Here is an 18,948-nt window from a genome sequence, read left to right as displayed (position 1 = left end):
CCAGGTTAAAACACAGCCAAGGAAGGACCTGAACTCAAGGCTTCCAATGCCCAGCCCCATTCCCCTTGCATAACAAACATCGTCCTGATTAAGAACTAATAATACTTTATTAGAAAAGCTATGTAGGGTCTAGCTTTGAATAGAGGACAAAAATGAGAACAGAATTGACGGTTCCAGGGCAAAGAGTGAAACGTCCGAAATGCGGGGTGCCCAGCATACACAGGGGACATGGTGGCACTGGCTTGGCTCCCGGGAGAACCTGTAGTTTGGCGAAATGATAATCAAAAAGATACTGAACACAGATTTTTCCAATTTCCTGGTTTCACTGACGGCCAACCCCATTTCCTGCACTGCATTCCTTGCTAAAACTGAAGTTGCAGCCCTTGGAGGGAAGCCGAGAGATTTCTGCAAATGTTTTCTCTTCAACAGATGGAGCAGAAACCGAGAAGCGTTACCAGGAAGATGGATCGGTGCGTCACATTTGCAACAATAAAAATACAACAACGGTTAAAAGCAGTCGCAGTTAAATAGAACTGGGAACCCAGGGTTGGTCTAAATCTTTTTTTAATTAAAAGTGAAGGGGAATTTCAAAGTCCTATTTCAGCCCCTTGGAGTGTCAGTGCAGTGAATTCGGAATGTTTATGTGGCTTGGCTGGGTGTCAGACTGCTTGAGATTTATGTGGGTTCAGACGGTAGCCTGAGAAAAACCCCCAGCATAGGAAATTGTGAGGGCAAGTGCAGGGGAGGGGAAAGCCTGGGGACCAGTCCTCTATCTCCTGGATGCTGGAATGTTCTCCCCACTTCAGCTAACTCCATCCACCTGCCCCTGGCCCCCAAGACAACCACACAGATTTACTTTGCCGGATGATTATGATTTCAGCTGGTGCATATGTTTGCTATATACATATTCATATATTTACATATCCATGCATACAAAGAAATGCATGTGAAAAAAATGAATGCATGCATACCCACATGTCCATGAGCATGAGTGTGAGCATACACACACACACACACACAGCCCGCATTCACACACCAGTACACTCATATCAAAAACATATTAACAAAAAAGTCTGTGACAGAGAGTCCATTTCACATACCAGCCTTGATTCCTTCAGTTCTCAGAGACCTAGTTGACCCATCTTCACAATAGAAACTAATACCTACAATAACTACTGCATGATTGTAAAAATCAAATATCATAGCATCTGTGAAAGCACTTATTTCATTGTTAGAGACACGGTAGACGCTCAAAAAAGGTATGTCAAAAGCCACATAATCATTTACATAGCTTATCTATCAAGAGCACATTCATTTCCATGTAAGTTTATCCACATATGAATGTACACAGGAACCCACGAATACATTCAAATGTAATTGCTTACTCATGTGAAAAATGCCCAAGCTCAGACTGTATGTGAGCAGCACATGCTCACATGTGCGCGTGCACACGCGTGCGCGCACGCACACACACACACACACACACACACACACATCCAGTGTCCACGATATACAGCAGAGAGCTCTGCCCATCCTACACACTTCTCGAAGCCAGGTTCTTGCTGTACTTGTCAAAATACGTCGTTCAATCTGAAGTCCTGTGAGAGAATGTGGAAAAAACAACTGCTATACACAAAATGGGTGCCAGGTTAAAATTTAGAAAAAGTCTGGGCAAAACAAGCCAACACTTCAGAGGAAAACGTAAGCAAGGACGCACACCAACAACACCACGTGTGTACAAGGGGGACCGCTGAGGGGAAAGAGGAAGACTGGATGAAGGCAAAGCCCTGCTGTGCAAAACACTTCTCCCGGTACCTTACAGAAGTCCTGGAGCACCATACATCACTACTAAGCTCCTGGAGCTCATAGCCCAAAGAAAGAAACCCAACAGTTAGGGGACTATTTTCTAAAACGACAGCATGGTTAAGATTGGCCAACATGAATAATTACAGCAGGGATGGTCAGTGAGCAAAGTCATTAATTCCTATTTTGCTTCAAGCTCTCTGTTAAGGTGTTTGTTTCAGGTGTCAGGAAAGTCAACAATCACCTCATCAAGAGCTTTTATAATACTCAGAAATTCCACCTGTCTCCACCAGCAATGCCCCCAGGCCAATATCTTTACCACTGGTGTTATTTAGCGTTATATTGTCCTCATGGCCCTGCATCAAGATTCTCAAGAATGCTTGTATTTTTAATGCTATGTTAGTATTTTCTATGAAGTGGGCAGGAGGGTGGACCAGATAACCATAAAATGCATTTCTCTTCTAAAAGACTAATTTCATGAGTCTATGATTTTTAAGATTTGGTGGTACTAAGAGTTTATTTTTATATTCTAAGAATATTACATTCTATGAGTGTATAAGATTCTAACTCTGAGTTTTTATTATTCTAAGATTCTCTGATTCCAAGGTTTGATGAGTCTTAAAACTCTAAAACTATGATTCTACAATTCCAATATTATAAGAATATGACACTTTGTGTAATTCCAAGACACCAACACCTGGATGCAAATGTGTTCGCCATACTCTTGCCTATGAGACAACATGTCTCAGGACCTAAGTCAAGGTCACAGTATTTATACATGAATGGGGAAGACAGAGTGGTTGTAAAAAGAGAGAAAAAAATGCTCAAGAAAAGCTCTTCAAGCATCTCTCGAGGCTTTCTAAACACCTGTTTTAGCCCAGTCTTCCTCCTGGACCCCAGTCTATGGCCTAGAGATTGAGACTGTCTGTGGCTAGAATATAAAGGCCGTAGAGGCAAGGCCCCCTCTGTTGACATTCCGTCCTCTTGCATCAACACAAGGCAGAACCTAGAAGGCGCTCAATCAACGCTGTGTGAGGCAGAGTCGATAGGACATTGGGGCAATCTTCCTCTTCCTTCTTTACCATCGCCTCTCTAACCTTCCTCCCCTTTTTCCTCCTTCCTTCTCCTCATTCATCCTGTTCCTCTTTCTCCGTGATTTTTTAACAGTAGGCTGGGATGCCCATGTATAATAATTACACCAGTCCTCCTCAGAATCCAGCGATGTCTGGATTATTATTATCCCCATTTTACAGATGAGGAGCCTGAAGCTAAGAAAGGAAACAGCTTACCAAAGATCACAGGATTAAAGGTGAGAGAAAAAGCATCCAACCTAAATATTCTGACCCCAAGAGCAGTGCTCCTTCCTTTACTCCACGGTGCCTTCTCGGGCTCTTAATAAGAACCCTAACCATTTCACCAAAGGTTAAGAGAACCGAGGCGTCGAGAGGCCTGCACGCCCCGTTCCTGAATGTGTCTCTGAGATCATTCTGCTGGTCAATACCAATTCCCCTTTCAGAATTTCCAGTAATGGAGGGCCCACCACAATCCAACCACTCATTTCATTTTCTAGCGCTTTCTCTTCCTCTTGAGAGTGCTGTACAGGGCATGTGCTTATTTTTCAATTAAAGCAAATTAAACTTAATTTTGTTTGGAGAATTTTTTTTTTCAGAATTTGAATTTCACAGCCCAGGGTGAGATAATTGAGACCCTGCTGTTTTTGGAAGCACTATTTAGAGAGAGCAGGTCTAGCTGTTGTATAACCTCAAAAGGAAGTCATCCTTAACCCCTCCCCCTCCCTTGGCCCACGTCACAGTGCTCCCGCAATCCATCCACTCCCCTGGTCACTGCTCTAGCCTAGGGGAACATCTGCTGTCATCTGAACCATTACCATAACCTGCCAAAGGGGCACCAGACTCCCCCTCTCCCCTCCTCCTTATCTTCCTGAATCCCAGATCTAATCAAGTTCAGCATTGTTTTAACAGCTACCGAATACTTTCTAAACACAGATCACTCAGTGTGAGCTCCAAGGCGTCATAGGGCCCTTTCCCAGATTATTTCTAGCCCCTCCACTGGGCATGCCCTCCAGTCCTGTGTTGTTATTTCTACGCCCCGCCCCCTTCCTCTGCATGGAATGCCCTCTCTCAACCTTCCAGACTCACACAGACAGACCCCTCTCTGCTCCCTCATGGGCTGTGGCTCCAATTTCAGCGCCAGCTACGCTGTAGCATCTCAGCTTGCACACGTGTCTGCTATCAGACTGGCTCACTGATCCCCCCAACTCTACTACTTAGAATGTGAATTCCTCCAATAACACACATTCATGAGGGAAATATTAGGAAATACAGGTTCATATAAAAGGGAAAGGGACATTCCCTCCTAACCTATCACCCAAAGATGACCACTCAACTATTGAGGTGCATCTTATAAAATAGCCATGCTATATGCATGGTATTGTGTACCTTACATACTTTTTAACTTAATAGGTCAACAACAAAAATATGCCCGTGTCCACCCATGTTATGAGAGTAATTTATTTAGCACTTACTATATATGGATGAGGTTTGTTGCTTAGTGCTTTACATACCATATTTCCCCATGGATAAGATGCACTTTTTTCCAAAAAATTTGGGGTCTAAAAACTGGGTGCATCTTATACAGTGGTTGTAGATTCTTTTACGTGCATTTCTCACTTTTTCATACTAGTTTTTGTGTCCATCATTGAATGCACTGATTCGTCATCAGACACAGATGAGGAAAACTAATGGATGGGGGTTTTGACAGTGGTAAGTTGTATGAATTTTATGATGAATAAAACTTGAGTTCAATAACTTTTTTTTTTTACAGAGCCAGAGAGAGGGATAGACAGGGACAGACAGACAGGAACAGAGAGAGATGAGAAGCATCAATCATCAGGTTTTCATTGCAACACCTTAGTTGTTAATTGATTGCTTTCTCATATGTGCTTTGACTGCGGGCCTTCAGCAGTCCAAGTGACCCCTTGCTCGAGCCAGTGACCTTGGGTTCAAGCTGGTGAGCTTTGCTCAAACCAGATGAGCCCATGCTCAAGCTGATGACCTCAGGGTCTCGAACCTGAGTCCTCTGCAACCTAGGCCAATGCTCTATCCACTGTGCCACCGCCTGGTCAGGTGAATTCAATAACTTTATGTAATACGTACATTCCTTTTTTCAAATTTCAGGCCTCAAAATTCAGGTGGGTCTTATACATGGGAACGTCTTACACATGGGGAACTATGGTGTGTGGCATTCACTCTCAGGACAACATGGTCAGGGTGGTCCTGCTGTTAGACCATGTTCCCTAGCTTTATTTCTCTCTCTAACTTATAATGAATGGGCTCCTCGACCACCACATGTAATGCCTTGTTAAATATTCTCAACAAATTCTACATCCCCTAATCTAGAGATGAGGAAATGGAGGCTCGAGGCAGTGATGCTCTTTGTGCAAGGCCACACCCTGAGTCAGGGCTGTGCCAAAGATCTGGACTCTTTCTGTCTGACTTGAAAGTGTGCTTGAAAACTTGGCTGCTGGGGTTTGAATGCCAGCTCTGCCGCTGGCTAGCTCTGTGACCTTGGCCAGATTACCCGCTGTTCCTGTGCCAGTTTCCTCATCAATAAAATGAGGGTGACAACAGCAACCCCTCAAAGAGATATTGCGGGAATTTAATGAGTTTATGTGATCGGTGCTTTGAACAGTGCCTGGCAGATCATCAACATTACATAAATGTTAACTATTATTACTTTTTATGACTATTACACCCTGTTGCTCTAAATGAAATGTTGCCCATGACCCCAGGTATGTTCCAACTACAAATGTCTTGTAGGACAGAGATTATTACCAAATCCTAGGCACTACCACGCAAATGAGATGCTCAATCATTTTTACCAAAGCCCTGTCCCCTGTGTGGCAACGTGACGCCAGCAATTAGGGGAGATGCTGAGAGTAGGAAAAGGATCAGAAAGATGCCGAAGGACTGCCGCAGATCTCTTTAGCACTTCAGTATCACAGATCAGAAACCAGGAAAAGGCCCGGGCTCGTCGGCCGCCGGAGCAGAAAGTTACCTTCGTCATAGTCCAGTTTAACGTTCTCCTCCTTTTTTAGATATAAACTGTTTTCTCTTTAAGATCCACCAGTATCTGAGTCGGTTCTAATACTCCAGCCCTCTGCAGCCCTTCTCACTGTAGACCTTAATTAGGTTTTCTAGTCTATACAACCAGGGTATTCATTTAGCGGCTGATTGACAGCACAGCAGGCTTCCTGCCGGGGGTGGGGGGTGGGGTGAACTGTGTTTATCATCCCTTTCCTCACAGTTCCCCTCTTCCTCTTTGTTACCACTTACTTTCCCACGTACTTGCATGTCTTAGCATGCTTTATCTCATTTACCCTTTACGATCGCACTCTGAAGTTGGAATTCCTCTCCCCGTTTTCCTGATGAGGACCTTGTGGCTCAGAGGTGAAAGGCTCTGCCCTGAGTTCTACACACAGGGACAGCATCGGGTCTTCAACCCCTATCATCAGACTCTAGGCCTAACGTTCTGTCACTGAACTGCCCTCCTGCCCTCCGGGGCATCGTCCAGCTCTCAGCAGCTTGGTGGCCTCCCAAAAGCAAAGTTGATTGTTGCTGCTGGGTTTGTATTATCTCAGGTCAGGTTCTGTAGCAAATCGTGAGCCAGTGTGTCACTCAGACCCTGCCCTCCATCCCGGTCCTGTAGGTCCTGCACACACCTAAGTGAGAAAGGCATCTGTCTATCTCCCACGTTTCGGGAGATGTTATACATGGCGCCCCTGAAGGGAGGCTGCTTAAATCTCCTTAATAACCTGCGTTTTCCTTTCTCTCCTTTATCTGTCCACACCAGGAATATCTTCCCCTCTTTCAGTGCTTTCTGGCTGCCAACTTCATAGCCTCTTAAAATAGTAATTTAACTTCACAGCGCCTCAGCAGGAAACCTTAGCTTTGCACGTTTATTTGCACCTTTAAGCGGTGAAGTTCAATGCTGCCGAGGTCAGGACCCGTTGTCATAGAATAAGCTACTTTCTAACTCTGGGCGCCAGAGCGAAGATCTTATTTTTTCTTGAGAATGGAATCACCAAAGCTACCTTTGATAACTGTAGCACTTTAAAAGCAGCTCAAGAAGTAGCTGAGTGGAGGTGGCATGAATTGTGACAGCCAGATGTTGCATGAGAAAGATCATATGTGTGCGTGTGTGTGCGTATGTGTGTGTACATACATACTGCTCACAAAAATTAGGGGATATTTCAAAATGAATATGAAGCAATAAAAAGCATTTAATTTCTTTTTATTAAACAAGAACAACAGAAATACAAGTCAAAGAAAGTTGTTTGATTATGCAAATGAGATGCAAAACCAGCTTTTATCTCATTGGTGAAAATGCACTGTTCAGAAGGCTGAAAGTACTGGAGTATCTGCACGCTCCCTGATGCCCTAATTTCTGTGAGCAGTATATATGTCTGATCTTTCTCTTTCTCCAAACACACACACATACACACATATATACCCACAAGCATATGTAAAGAAAGGCATATTGACTGGGATTGAGAATCGGTAGAAGAGAGAAGAATAATAAATGTAAGGGAAAGGTTTATGGCCAAGTGCTCCTTCCCTGTTAGTGGAACTTGAGTGCAGATATGATCACAAGATTGTCTACTCTAAGAATGTGATCTGAGGGGGAACTGCTAGCTAAAAATAGAAATGGGGACACATTTGGCCAATAAACCTGAAAAATAACCCCGAAATATTGAAGTTCACTAATAATTAAAAAGTGAAAATAGCACTGTAATGCCATATATCATTAACAGTTTGCTTTTTGTTTGTTTATTTTTTAATGCTAGCATTCAGTCTTGGCAAGAATGCAGGGAATATAAAGACACTTTTGTGTGGCATTGGTGTAAATCTGGATTGAATACAGCCTTTTATGAAATGTGATTTTCGTTCTTTCATTTAAAAACAAACAAACATTGTTTACTGAACACTTATTTTGTGCCAGACACTGTTCTAGGAGTAGTAAATACAGCAGTGATGAAAACTGACTTGTCCCCGCCTCCTTGGAGCTGACAGCCCAGTGAGGAATAAGACGATATATATAAATATGTAAAGACATGCAGAATATGTCAGATGAGTATAATAGAGATGGCAAGAAGGTGGGAAGGCACCTGCTATTTCATATAGGGGGGCAAGGGAGGTCCTCACTGAGATGCTGACAGTGGGCAGAGTTCTATTAAGTACTCATTGCACCCATTAAAGTACAAAGAATATATACCATGCTTGGCACATACACTTGGCTACTTTAAGAATGATTTTGTAACTGTGACATTTCAGCCATCTCTAAATATTGTGGGTGAAGATCTTCCCAGATCCCCCTTAAATTCTGTCCTAGGCTCTGCTTAACTCTCTGATTCCCACTGTCTGGAATGAGAGGGAAGAGGCAGGGAAAACTGGCTAATGTGGAAACAGTTTCAGGAATCATGTGTAAGGCTTCACTGGGTTTGGAATGATGCTGTCCTATTGATGTGCATTGCGAATACCATACTTCAGGGCCCCTCTCAGCCCTCCCATACCTCAGCCATCTCTGGCAATGGCAATGATGAGAAACACTGTACCTCAAACAGCCATCCCTCCAAAATGTGCCCCAACAGAAAAACCATATTACCAACCCCTGCCAGGTAATCTATTTTTAATCTTTCCCTTACACTCCTAAACATACCAAAACACAAATTTTATTGTGTTAATAGCCCCTGTGCTTTGTGCAGATGTTTTGAAAGTGCCACCTTAGGCTCCACGTAGGTCCTCCACCTATGATGTGCTATAACTCAGAGCCCATCAAATTCCCGGAGGAACTTAGCTTATCCACTTCTGTGTGAACGGAAACGTATGTACTTAAGGTAGATGTCCGTGACACAGCTCTCAGAAGCCTCCTGGAGATTTATCATGGTGTTTCTAGGGTTCTAGAAATTCTACAGCCCAGCAGAGTTTCATCTACTTCTGTGGATCACAGGTTCTTAGAATGGAGACATGAGAACGGCCTCTAAAAAGCCATCTATCCTAGACATCTGCTCATCCTCCACCTGCAGCAGCCTGTAGTCAGTCTGTGACCCAGCTGCTCCATGTTACCCTCAGGGTCCCTGATTTCTCACAGAGGTCCACACTGGCTCATCTGCAGGACCTCTGAAAGGCTAAATAAATAACACCCCAGAAGCACCTCTGGACCAGGATAGGGTTAACCCTTACAAAGCGTTCTAGTTGTTGGGATGGGTCATATACTTGGAGCCCTGCTGCTCCAATCTTAGCAGCTTACACAAAAATGATTGCCTCTTGCTTTTGTTAATTGCCTTATGGATCCCTCACCCTTGGAGGGATCCAGTCTCCTAGCTGTTCCCGAGACGGTCCCAACACCGTTGTATGCAGCTCTGCACCCGTGAGTATAATCTCTGCAGGTGGAGAACGGGCTTTGTTCAGAATGATGTATTTCATGTCCCCAGCAGGCTCCTTGTTCCTGTGTGTGTCCTCCACCGCAGAGCAGAGGGGCCAAGTGATTTACCACTTGTAACTTTCTCACACTCGGTCTATTTAGTCTCTTCTCCTTAAGTCCACCTGCAATTTGTAAAAGATAGTTCCTCTGAGACAAAGATCCCCTTCACCCTTATATATAAAAAAAAAGAAAGAAATTAATTTCATTTTTCCTCACCCTCATTATCTTCTTAATTGTCTTCTCTGCCCCCTCCGTAGCAAGGCCTGTCTGCGGATTCCAGGCAGCCTGTTTAGACTACTGTGTTCCAGAAGGACACTAATCGTGTTGATGTGAAGAATTACAATAGCAGGTCATCCGCCCACTCAGCCACCCCATCTTGACCCAGAGTCTGTACCCCCAGTTAAGACTTCTTTCAGATTTGCTCATTATTTTTTAATTTAAGTGAGAGGCGGGGAAATACAGAGACAGACTCCTGCATGTACCACACCCAGGGTCACCCAGCAACTCCCATCTGGAGCCGATGCTCTGCCCACCTGGGACCAATGTTTGCAACTGAACTATTTTTAGCTTTTGAGGTGGAAGCTCCACAGAGACCTCCTCAGTGCCCAGGACCAACGTGCCCGAATGAATCAAGCTATGGCTGCGGGAGGAAAAGAGAGGGAGAGCAAGAAAGAGAAAAGGCAAGAGGGGGAGGAGGTGGAGAAGCAGATGGTCACTTCTCCTGTGTGCCCTGACTGGGAATCAAACCCAGGATGTCCACACACCATGTCAGTGCTCTACCACTGAGCCAACCAGTGAGGGCAGATTTGCTCATTTTTGAGAAGATATCTAAACCTTATGATGAAGCAGGACCATCATGTGTGTGTTTCTCTCTGCTTTGACAAGAATTTCACCGCGCAACATTTCCAAAGAGTTTAGGAAACCCCTTCGGGGAGGCAAGCCAGAGTTTAGTCCTTCTCAATTTGCAGAAGGCAAGCCCAGGAAGGGGGCAGGTCGATTCGGGAGGTAGTCCAGATATCCAATGGTAGGAGCCAGGGCTAGAACCAGGTGCCCTGGGTCCCTGTGCTCTTATTGCATGAAATTTAGAATAAATAGGGATCTTAAAGGAAAATATTAAAAAAGTCTGTGATCTCCAGGGCCTCACAGTCTCAGGCACCCTCCTCCTCCTCACCACCACCACGACCTCTGCCCCTTCCTCTAATCTTCCACTGCCCCAAACTCTCATAGAACTTCTGAAACGACAATTACCAGTCCGCCTGGAAGGATAGTTACTTACAAACATGCAGATCTCCTCTATTAGACTGCCAGCACCCAGCGGGCTTCCTCACCACCCCCTACTTCTTCTCGTGCGAGGCCTTTCCCAGACGACATGTGCAGTAAATACTAGCTGGTCCACACTGATTTCATCTTTCATTCTTTTTCACCAGACTTCATTTCAATTGCCTTCTCCCCACGCATCCATTCCCTTTCTCGTTTTTCTATCCATTTCTCTCCTCTTCCAGTTTCTCTTCCTCCCTTTAGTTTTGGGAACTTCCAGAGTGTATAGCACTCAGAGCAAGACTAGAGATTAAGGTTAGGAGACTTTATTTCCAAAGAGTTTAGGAAACCCCTTCGGGGAGGCAAGCCAGAGTTTAGTCCTTCTCAATTTGCAGAAGGCAAGCCCAGGAAGGGGGCAGGTCGATTCGGGAGGTAGTCCAGATATCCAATGGTAGGAGCCAGGGCTAGAACCAGGTGCCCTGGGTCCCTGTGCTCTTATTGCATGAAATTTAGAATAAATAGGGATCTTAAAGGAAAATATTAAAAAAGTCTGTGATCTCCAGGGCCTCACAGTCTCAGGCACCCTCCTCCTCCTCACCACCATAGCTTGATTCATTCGGGCACGTTGGTCCTGGGCACTGAGGAGGTCTCTGTGGAGCTTCCACCTCAAAAGCTAAAAATAGTTCAGTTGCAAACATTGGTCCCAGGTGGGCAGAGCATCGGCTCCAGATGGGAGTTGCTGGGTGACCCTGGGTGTGGGTGTAGCAAGACTAGAGATTAAGGTTAGGAGACATGACTGATAAAATATGGACATGATAAAAACCCACAGAGAGAACTTGAGAACGACCTTCTCTCAGTCTTCAAACTCTGCTCAGTTAAGTCCTCAGAGTACCTGCTCCCCAAACTGGGAGATTCCAAGGGGAGGGGAGGGTTAAGATTCTAGACTTTCCATTCCCTCATCCTGTATGAGGCCTTTGTGATCTGGCCCCTGCCTACCTTCCTTATTTTTATCTCATGGCATTCTCCTTCTGATTCAGAAGCTCAACCACGCTATCCCTTAGATTTCCCAAGCTTGCCCCTGCTTAGGGACTTCATCTTTGTTCTCGTCTCTGCCTCTCATATTCTTTCCCCACAGGACCACACAGCTGGTTCCTTCTATTTACATTTCAGCTCCTGCATCAGCCTCTCAGAGAAGTTCCTTTCTGATTACCTTCTCTGAAGTTATACCGTCTACCTTCCTTTCTAGCCTATTGACACCAAATTATTATCTGCATGACATTTGCTATTACATGCAATTATTGTGTTTGTCTATTTTTGATGCATGTAGTATCCAGTTCTCCCCACTAGACCTAGGCGCTCCATGAAAACGGGACCATGTTCATGATTCATGTCTAACGTCTAAATCTGTGCTGTTCAATAACAGCAGTTATTAGCCACATATAACTATTTAAATTATAGCAAAATTAATAAAGATAAGATTTAAAAAGCAGTTCATCAGTAATATAGCCACATTTGAAGTGCTCAACAGTCACATGGTTACTGGTTATCATACTGCACAGCCTGGAAAACATATCTATTACCAGAGAAAGTTCTAGTTGACAGTGTTGGTCTAGAGCAGGGGTCAGGAACCTATGGCTCGTGAGTCAGATGTGGCTCTTTTGATGGCTGCATCTAGCTCACAGGCAAATCTTTAATAAAAAAATAATAACATTAAAAATGTAAAACATTCTCATGTATTACAATCCATTCATTTCCTACCGCTCATGTTCATGGTTGCGGGTGGCTGAAGCCAATCACAGCTGTCCTCCGGGACAACACCAAATTTTTATTGTATAATGCCTAATGTACACAGGTCGTTGTATGGCTCTCACAGAATTACATTTTAAAATATATAGTGTTCATGGCTCTCTCAGCCAAAATGGTTCCTGACCCCTGGTCTAGAGCAATGATTGAAAAATAGTGGTCACCCAATAAATAGTTGTTAAATAAATGAAGGAATAAGTGAACCTTTGTAATCTTCTCTCAATTTCGGGTCACCCTGTCACCTTTGGTGGCTTCTACACCCTGTAAGTAAAATAAACCAGATAATGTACCTAAGACAACCTCCAGCTTGGTGAGAAGCCCAAACAAATGTTACAGCAGAGGAGGCTGTGAAAAGGGCCCCAGCCAGTCGGAAAGGAATACTTGTGGTGATCTGAGCATGCGTGCATAATATATGATGCACTGATAATTAGGAGAGAATCATACTGTGTTGTGTGACTTCAGAGACTTAGAAGGCCTATTTAGAGTCAAGGTTCCAATAAAGTGTTTTCTATATAACACAGGCTGGTTTGTGTAGTACCGAGTTCGCTGTGGCTCAAAGTTCTAAAGATGAGACTGAGTGGCCATGTGTTAGGAATATTACAAAAAGGGTTCTTGATTCTTGAATGGGAAGAAACCTGAAAACAGATTCTTTGATCTGATGACTCCCTGACTCCTTCGTAACATCAATATCAAACAGCTAATAATAGCCCCAGGCTATTCCTAGCATCTACTGAACAACTCAACCCTGTTTGCCACCTACAGTGGTTACCATTAAGCCCATGGTAACTGGAAAGACTAAATATGATGAAGCGAGGACTTGGGTTCAAATCCAGTCTCTGTTGGTTATGTGATCTTGGGCCAAGGGACATAGCCAAGCAGGAGTTTCACTATCCTCTTCTGTAAAGGGGACTAGATCTGCCTCACTGGGTGAGAAGAAAGATTAAATGAAAACAAAACTAAAGACCCCAGACCACAGTAGGGCAATGCTCACTTTGAGTAGGACTTAATTTTACCTGTCTACATCATCATTGGTATCTCTATACTGCAGGTATAGTGGTGCAGTTTTAAAGCCATGATTGCACTGCTTAAAGTGAAAATGAAGCAATGAGAGAGAAAGAGGGAAAGAGAAAGAGAGAGAGAGAGAGGAAGATAGGAAAGAAGGAAGGAAGGAAAAGAAAGAAGGAAAGAAAGAAATAAAAAAGAAGGAAGGAAAGAAAGAAAGAAAAATAAAGGAAGGAGGGAGGGAGGGAGGAAGGAAGGAAGGAAGGAAGGAAGGAGGGAGGGAGGGAGGGAGGGAGGGAGGGAGGGAGGGAGGGAGGGAGGGAAGGAAGGAAAGAAGGAAGGAAGGAAGGAAAGAAGGAAGGAAGGAAGGAAGGAAAGAAGGAAGGAAGAAAGGAAGGAAGGAAGGAAGGAAGGAAGGAAGGAAGGAAGGAAGGAAGGAAGGAAGGTCGGTCGCAGCTTTGGTGAGACTGAAAAACAGCAACAGCAAACATTTACAGAACAACTACTACGTCTCAGTCCTTGGGGATTAGAAATAAATGCTCCTAAGAAGACCATATGGAAGAGGGCAAGCTAGACATACACTCGCAGAGCTATGAAACAGAGCAAACAGAGACACAAGTTAAAATAGACTTTGAGAGAAAATGATATGAAAGAACAGGGAAGAAAGATTAATTCCAAAATAAGACTTCGGGAAGGCTTCTTGGAAGGCTCATTGGAACTGGATGTAGAAATATGGGTAGGATTTTAAAAAGAAGATACTGACGTTGGAAAATGGGGGTGAGAAGATAAGGACTTCCTTGCAGAACAGTTAGAATGGACAACAATGAGGGCGGATTATTTGGGGATGACATTTAGAGGCCTGTCCTTTTCACTTGATCCCCATCTTGTCTTGACATGACTGCCAGGGGTTCATTGGCCAACCTGCTAGCCTTTGAAATTTAGCAAGTGTGACGTAGGGAGAGAGGAAGGGCAGGCTATGTCTCACCACAGTGGCCAGTTCAGGTGATACGTTATTGGTGGTTCTGTCTAAGGAATTGGCAAGGGTCAGACTAGAGGATGCAAATCAGAAAATGTCTCTTTACACAACTGAAGGCCCCTTGGGCAAAGACCTTTCCAGACAAACAGAGGACTTTGTGGTCAACAGCACAAACTCTTGCAAGGAAAAAGCTGTTTTATTTGGACTGAGCTGGGGAGAGTGTTTTTAAGGTCCTCACATGGACTATTTCAAATAAATATGTGGCAGCCTCAGCTGGGCCATGGAAACTCAAAGGGGGACCAGGAGCTGATGTGGAATCTCTGAGCTGTTTCTCCTTGGTTGAAATGGAGTCACAGCTCCCCCTTCTGGGAACTAAAGTGCCATCCGGCCCCGGAAAAGCCTGCGTGGGAAAGGCTCTACTGCAGATGGGCCTGACACCCCCATGTCTTATCCCTCAGTGCTTGCGTGCACCCCAAATCACACATCGAGGAGTCCGGGCACATACTTCTGTGTGGGCCTGATTCTGACATCTCAAAAGCTTATCTTTCATAGGGCTTTATTTTTCTCCCTCCCAGTGACTTTGAGTCTCAGTCGCCGTGGGTGATGTCTATACACAGGGGAACACAATTTGGTGCAGAGGTTTTAATACCCTTCTGGGGACTAGAGCAAGCAGGAAAGGTTTCAGGGTCTGTGTATGTGTGGGTGGGTGTGTGCATAGCTGCCCACATAGGTTCCTGTGGCTGTGAGATGTGTAATATGTATAAGGACGAGATTCTCATTAACGTAAAGACATTAATTTGCCTGAAGCATTTACATCAGTAGAAGGGTGTACACTTGGCTCTACGGGAAGCAACCCATTCCTTAAAAAAGATCTCAGGCACAGTTCAGCTGCTCTACAGTCATAGCCAGTACTGGAGCCTGCCTGTGTGTAATTCTCTGAAGGCATTAGAGAGAAAATGCATGTTGTGTGTGTGTGTGTGTGTCTGTCTGTCTGTCTGTCCAGTGGGGAGAGTGACTGAGGTATTAGACCCTTACTCTCCAGGGTCATGTTTCCAGAGGAAACAGCCTCGATCTCTGAAACGGGAAGTCTGATTAGGGAAGACGAAGGCAGGAGCACAGTGGCAGATCAGGGATGAGGGGCAATATAGAGCCCCTGGGCAGTGTGGCATTGATCTGGCCACACTGGGTGTCAGGCATCACAAGTTCCAGCTGTGGGCATACCGCCAACTCCCTAGAGAATATTGGGGAGTTCTCAGCCCCTCTCTGGGCCACAGAGTGCTGCCTGTCTGCTCTTTAATATTCCTTCCAGACCTGTCTATGGATTGAAAAAGAGAGAAAGTGTGAGCAGCTCCTTACATGGGGTCTCCTCCTCCGCCCTCACGCCCCCACCCAAAATGAACTCGGGAGCTCGCGCTGACGCATGTTTCGGGAAGCAGATTCCGTGTGGCCCCATGAGGGCTCCAGTTTCAGGTGTCAGCCTCTGGCCAGAGCACGGTGTGTCTGCAAGTGCCTGCAGGTAGCAGCAGCACCCGCCCGCCAGGGCCGGTTCCTGCCAACACATGTTTGCTTTTATCTCTCCCCAGAAGATACACGCATGCATACATATACATCATATTTAAGTCTATTACTATTTTTAGTTTTCAAAAAGGTCTTTTCAGTGGCCCCTTTCCAGACAGACAAGAGGCTGTGTCCCAGCATCTCAGCCCCCGTCCTCCCCTGGCCTGGCTTCCGAGAGCCGAACGGCTGTCTCTTACCTTGGAAAAGTAACAGCTGCCGACTCTGGGAGCCATGAACAGCAGTAAAACTCAGCGTTTTTGCTGAGTAGGGCAAGCCTTTCAGAGGCAGCCAGGAATCAAATCAATGGCTGGCTCCAGAGTCCTCGCCCAGCAGGACAGAGCCAGGGTGGCCAAGGGACTTACCTAGAGAGCCTCTGAGGAGGTGGAGGAAGCAGGAAAGAGGGGCTTGGCCTGAACCGCCTTCCTTACTGAGATGCTTCCCACCAGCCCCATGCCCTTGGCCAGTATTTTGGAGCCAAGCAAGAGATGTGAGGTGCAAACAGGCAGCAGGACAGAAGCTGAAGTCAGTCACCACCATATCCTGCCACGACTTCCTCACCGGCAACCCATTCCCAAATCGTGGGTCTCCCTCAATATTGAAACCCACGCACATGGGCACACACACACAAACACACACCGCCTCTCCGCCTTCTCCCAGTGCCCCCCTAACTCCAGGGGAGGCATGGGAGGCACAGTTTGGGAAGAGATTTTCTCCGGGCTTCCCCAGCCTGTCTGGAATGGGGAAGGGAAGCAGGAAGACTGTCGTAGGGAAGTGCCCCATCCATCTCCTTCCATATGACCCAGCACTTCTCCGGAATGAAATTGGTGGGGATTTGCGATCCTGTGTAACTATGAGGGAAGAGCAAGTCCCATGAGGACTCTGCCTCCTTCTCCTTCAGGGGTTCCATGCAAACTTGCCTAGACCCTTCCCCAGAGCACCAGAAGCAGAAGGTGCCGTTATGCTGTTACAGTTACAAATGAAGAAGCAGTGTAGGCTCTATCCCAGACTTGTCAAGCCCAGATAAGGAGCCCACTGCTGACTTCTCCCTTTCTATCAGTCACCCCACTACCCAGTGACTCCAAATTCCCATCAGAATCCTGGAGTCAGCCTAGTGTGGAATTTAAAGTGACAGCATCTCATCGCCTCAAGGTTTGGCCATTTCAATTTCATAGGAAACGGTGAGTCCAAGTGAAGCAGGTCCCCATCCTTTGGAGAATTTTCCTTCAAGGGTACCAATATCAGGCTAAATAAGGTGCCATCCTTATCCCTATAATCCTCCCCAAACCCCAGGCCCAGAGCCCCAAGAAGGAGTCCACAGCGGGTTTCCCGATGGCTACGTGGTCCTATAGTAAGGATCCCATTTCATGCAAGCTGGAGACCTAATTTAAAAGACACACAAGCGCACACATACAAACGCACACGTACAAACATGCACACACACATCGCGCCTTAAGTAGGTTATAGGACCTCTCTTAACCCCTCTCGTGTAAGGAGGTACACAAACACACGTACATACACATCACCAACACACACATCAAACGCAAACGACGCTGCACACGCAAACACACACTAGCACCACATCAAGTTCCCACCATGGTACACACGTCGGGAGCGCGCGGGGAGCGTACACGCCACTTACTAAAACCCGCATTTAACCCTTTGCGCCCCAAAATATAAGCCTCTCTTTCCTGGGATCCCGGGAGGACAGGCGGCGAGGAAAGAGCGGAAGGGTGCTGGGAGGAATGGGGGGCGGGCGGGCGGGGGCTCCCGAATGTGGCCCGGGGCCGTCTCCAAGGGCAGATGGGTTGCGGGGCGCTGCGCCTGGCTCCGCCTTACCTGGAGTCAATGTCCGTCTTTGGCGGAGAGCTGCGGGCGGACGCTTTTTATTCGGTTCGGTGGGAACTTGGGAGAGCCCTGCGTCCAGCTCGCATACCGGGAACGGCGCGGGGACTGCAGGCGTGTGGGTACCTGGCTTCTAGCAGCCTGGCTCATACTCAGCCGTCAAGTCCCCTTGGCTGGTCCCGAGGACAGGCATGAATCCCGGCTCCGGCAGGCGGTCACTATTCCCCCCGGCTCTCTCGCTCTAGCTCTCGCTCTGTGGCTCGCTCGCTCTCCCTCCCTCTCTCTGTCGTTCGCCTGCGCTTTCTCCTCCCCCCACCCGCGCCAGATCAGTTCGCAGCCGAGGGGACCCGGAGCGAGGCGGCTAGCGAATGGAGAGGGAAGTCCAAGTGCGCCGTGGTCTCAGGGCGGGGAGCCGCGGAGGCCGGGCTACGCGGGGGGGAGGGACTTACCCGGCGATGGGCGACAATGAATGGGGGAGTGGCTGCTGGGGGGGGGGCGGGGAGGGAGGAGCCCAAAGCCCGGGTTTATTCCGAGGAGTGTTTAGTACATCTTTAGGCGGAGGAGGAGTAGGAAGCGAGGAGCGGAGGAGGGAGGCCTCTTTGGAGGGAGGGGCGGCCTGGGTGGGCTGCGGCTGAGACACTGGGGAGTCTCGTGGGTCTGGGGATAGGACGGCGAGTCCCCGTGTGTGAGCACCGAAAGGGACTTGTGAACCCCGCATCGTGGTGTTATTAAGCGCGTCTGAAGCTGTGTGCGTCGCGAGTATTTGCGTGTTTCTGGGTATGCGGCTGCTTGTGTGTCTGTGTGTTATCTATCTCAGTGTGACTTACTCTGGGGAGGTGCCCGTGTGGGTCCGTTTGTATCTATGTGCCTTTCTAGGAGTATTTGAGACTGTTTGTTCCTTTGTATACGTAGGCATGAGCCCACGTAACCATCCAGAATTAAGCAAGTGCTTCTTCTCTCGGTGGGCAGGATGTGGGAGTGAGAAGCTGAAGGGACACAAAGTTCTCTCTCGATAGAAACAGAGGCAGGGAAGGGGCGAGGATACTCCGGGGGTGAAGGCATTATTAATACAGAGAGCCAAAGACGCGGCACTCTGCCGGGGCTGCCGGCTGCAGTTGCTGACACGGGGCCTCTCCCCGAAGCAGAAGAGAAGGCCAGCATGCAATTGGAATTCTCACACAGTGCATATTCAGTATGTTTGCTCA

At 46.6% G+C, this 18,948-nt stretch overlaps 1 protein-coding gene across 1 annotated transcript in view; it reads right to left on the bottom strand.

Moving 5' to 3' along the window:
• Nucleotides 1-18,116, bottom strand: part of BRINP1 (BMP/retinoic acid inducible neural specific 1) — a 185,606-nt gene extending 167,490 nt beyond the window's left edge. Inside the window, exon 1 of the mRNA XM_066256381.1 lies at nucleotides 17,738-18,116. The gene's annotated coding sequence lies outside the window, so the exon portion shown is untranslated. The remainder of the gene's footprint in view (nucleotides 1-17,737) is intronic.
• Nucleotides 18,117-18,948: the final 832 nt, after the last annotated feature.

Source organism: Saccopteryx bilineata, chromosome 2, assembly GCF_036850765.1.
Source record: "Saccopteryx bilineata isolate mSacBil1 chromosome 2, mSacBil1_pri_phased_curated, whole genome shotgun sequence".
NCBI lineage: Eukaryota > Metazoa > Chordata > Mammalia > Chiroptera > Emballonuridae > Saccopteryx > Saccopteryx bilineata.
The sequence above is the reverse complement of the archived record's forward strand: the minus strand, read 5'-3'. Positions and strand labels throughout refer to the sequence as shown.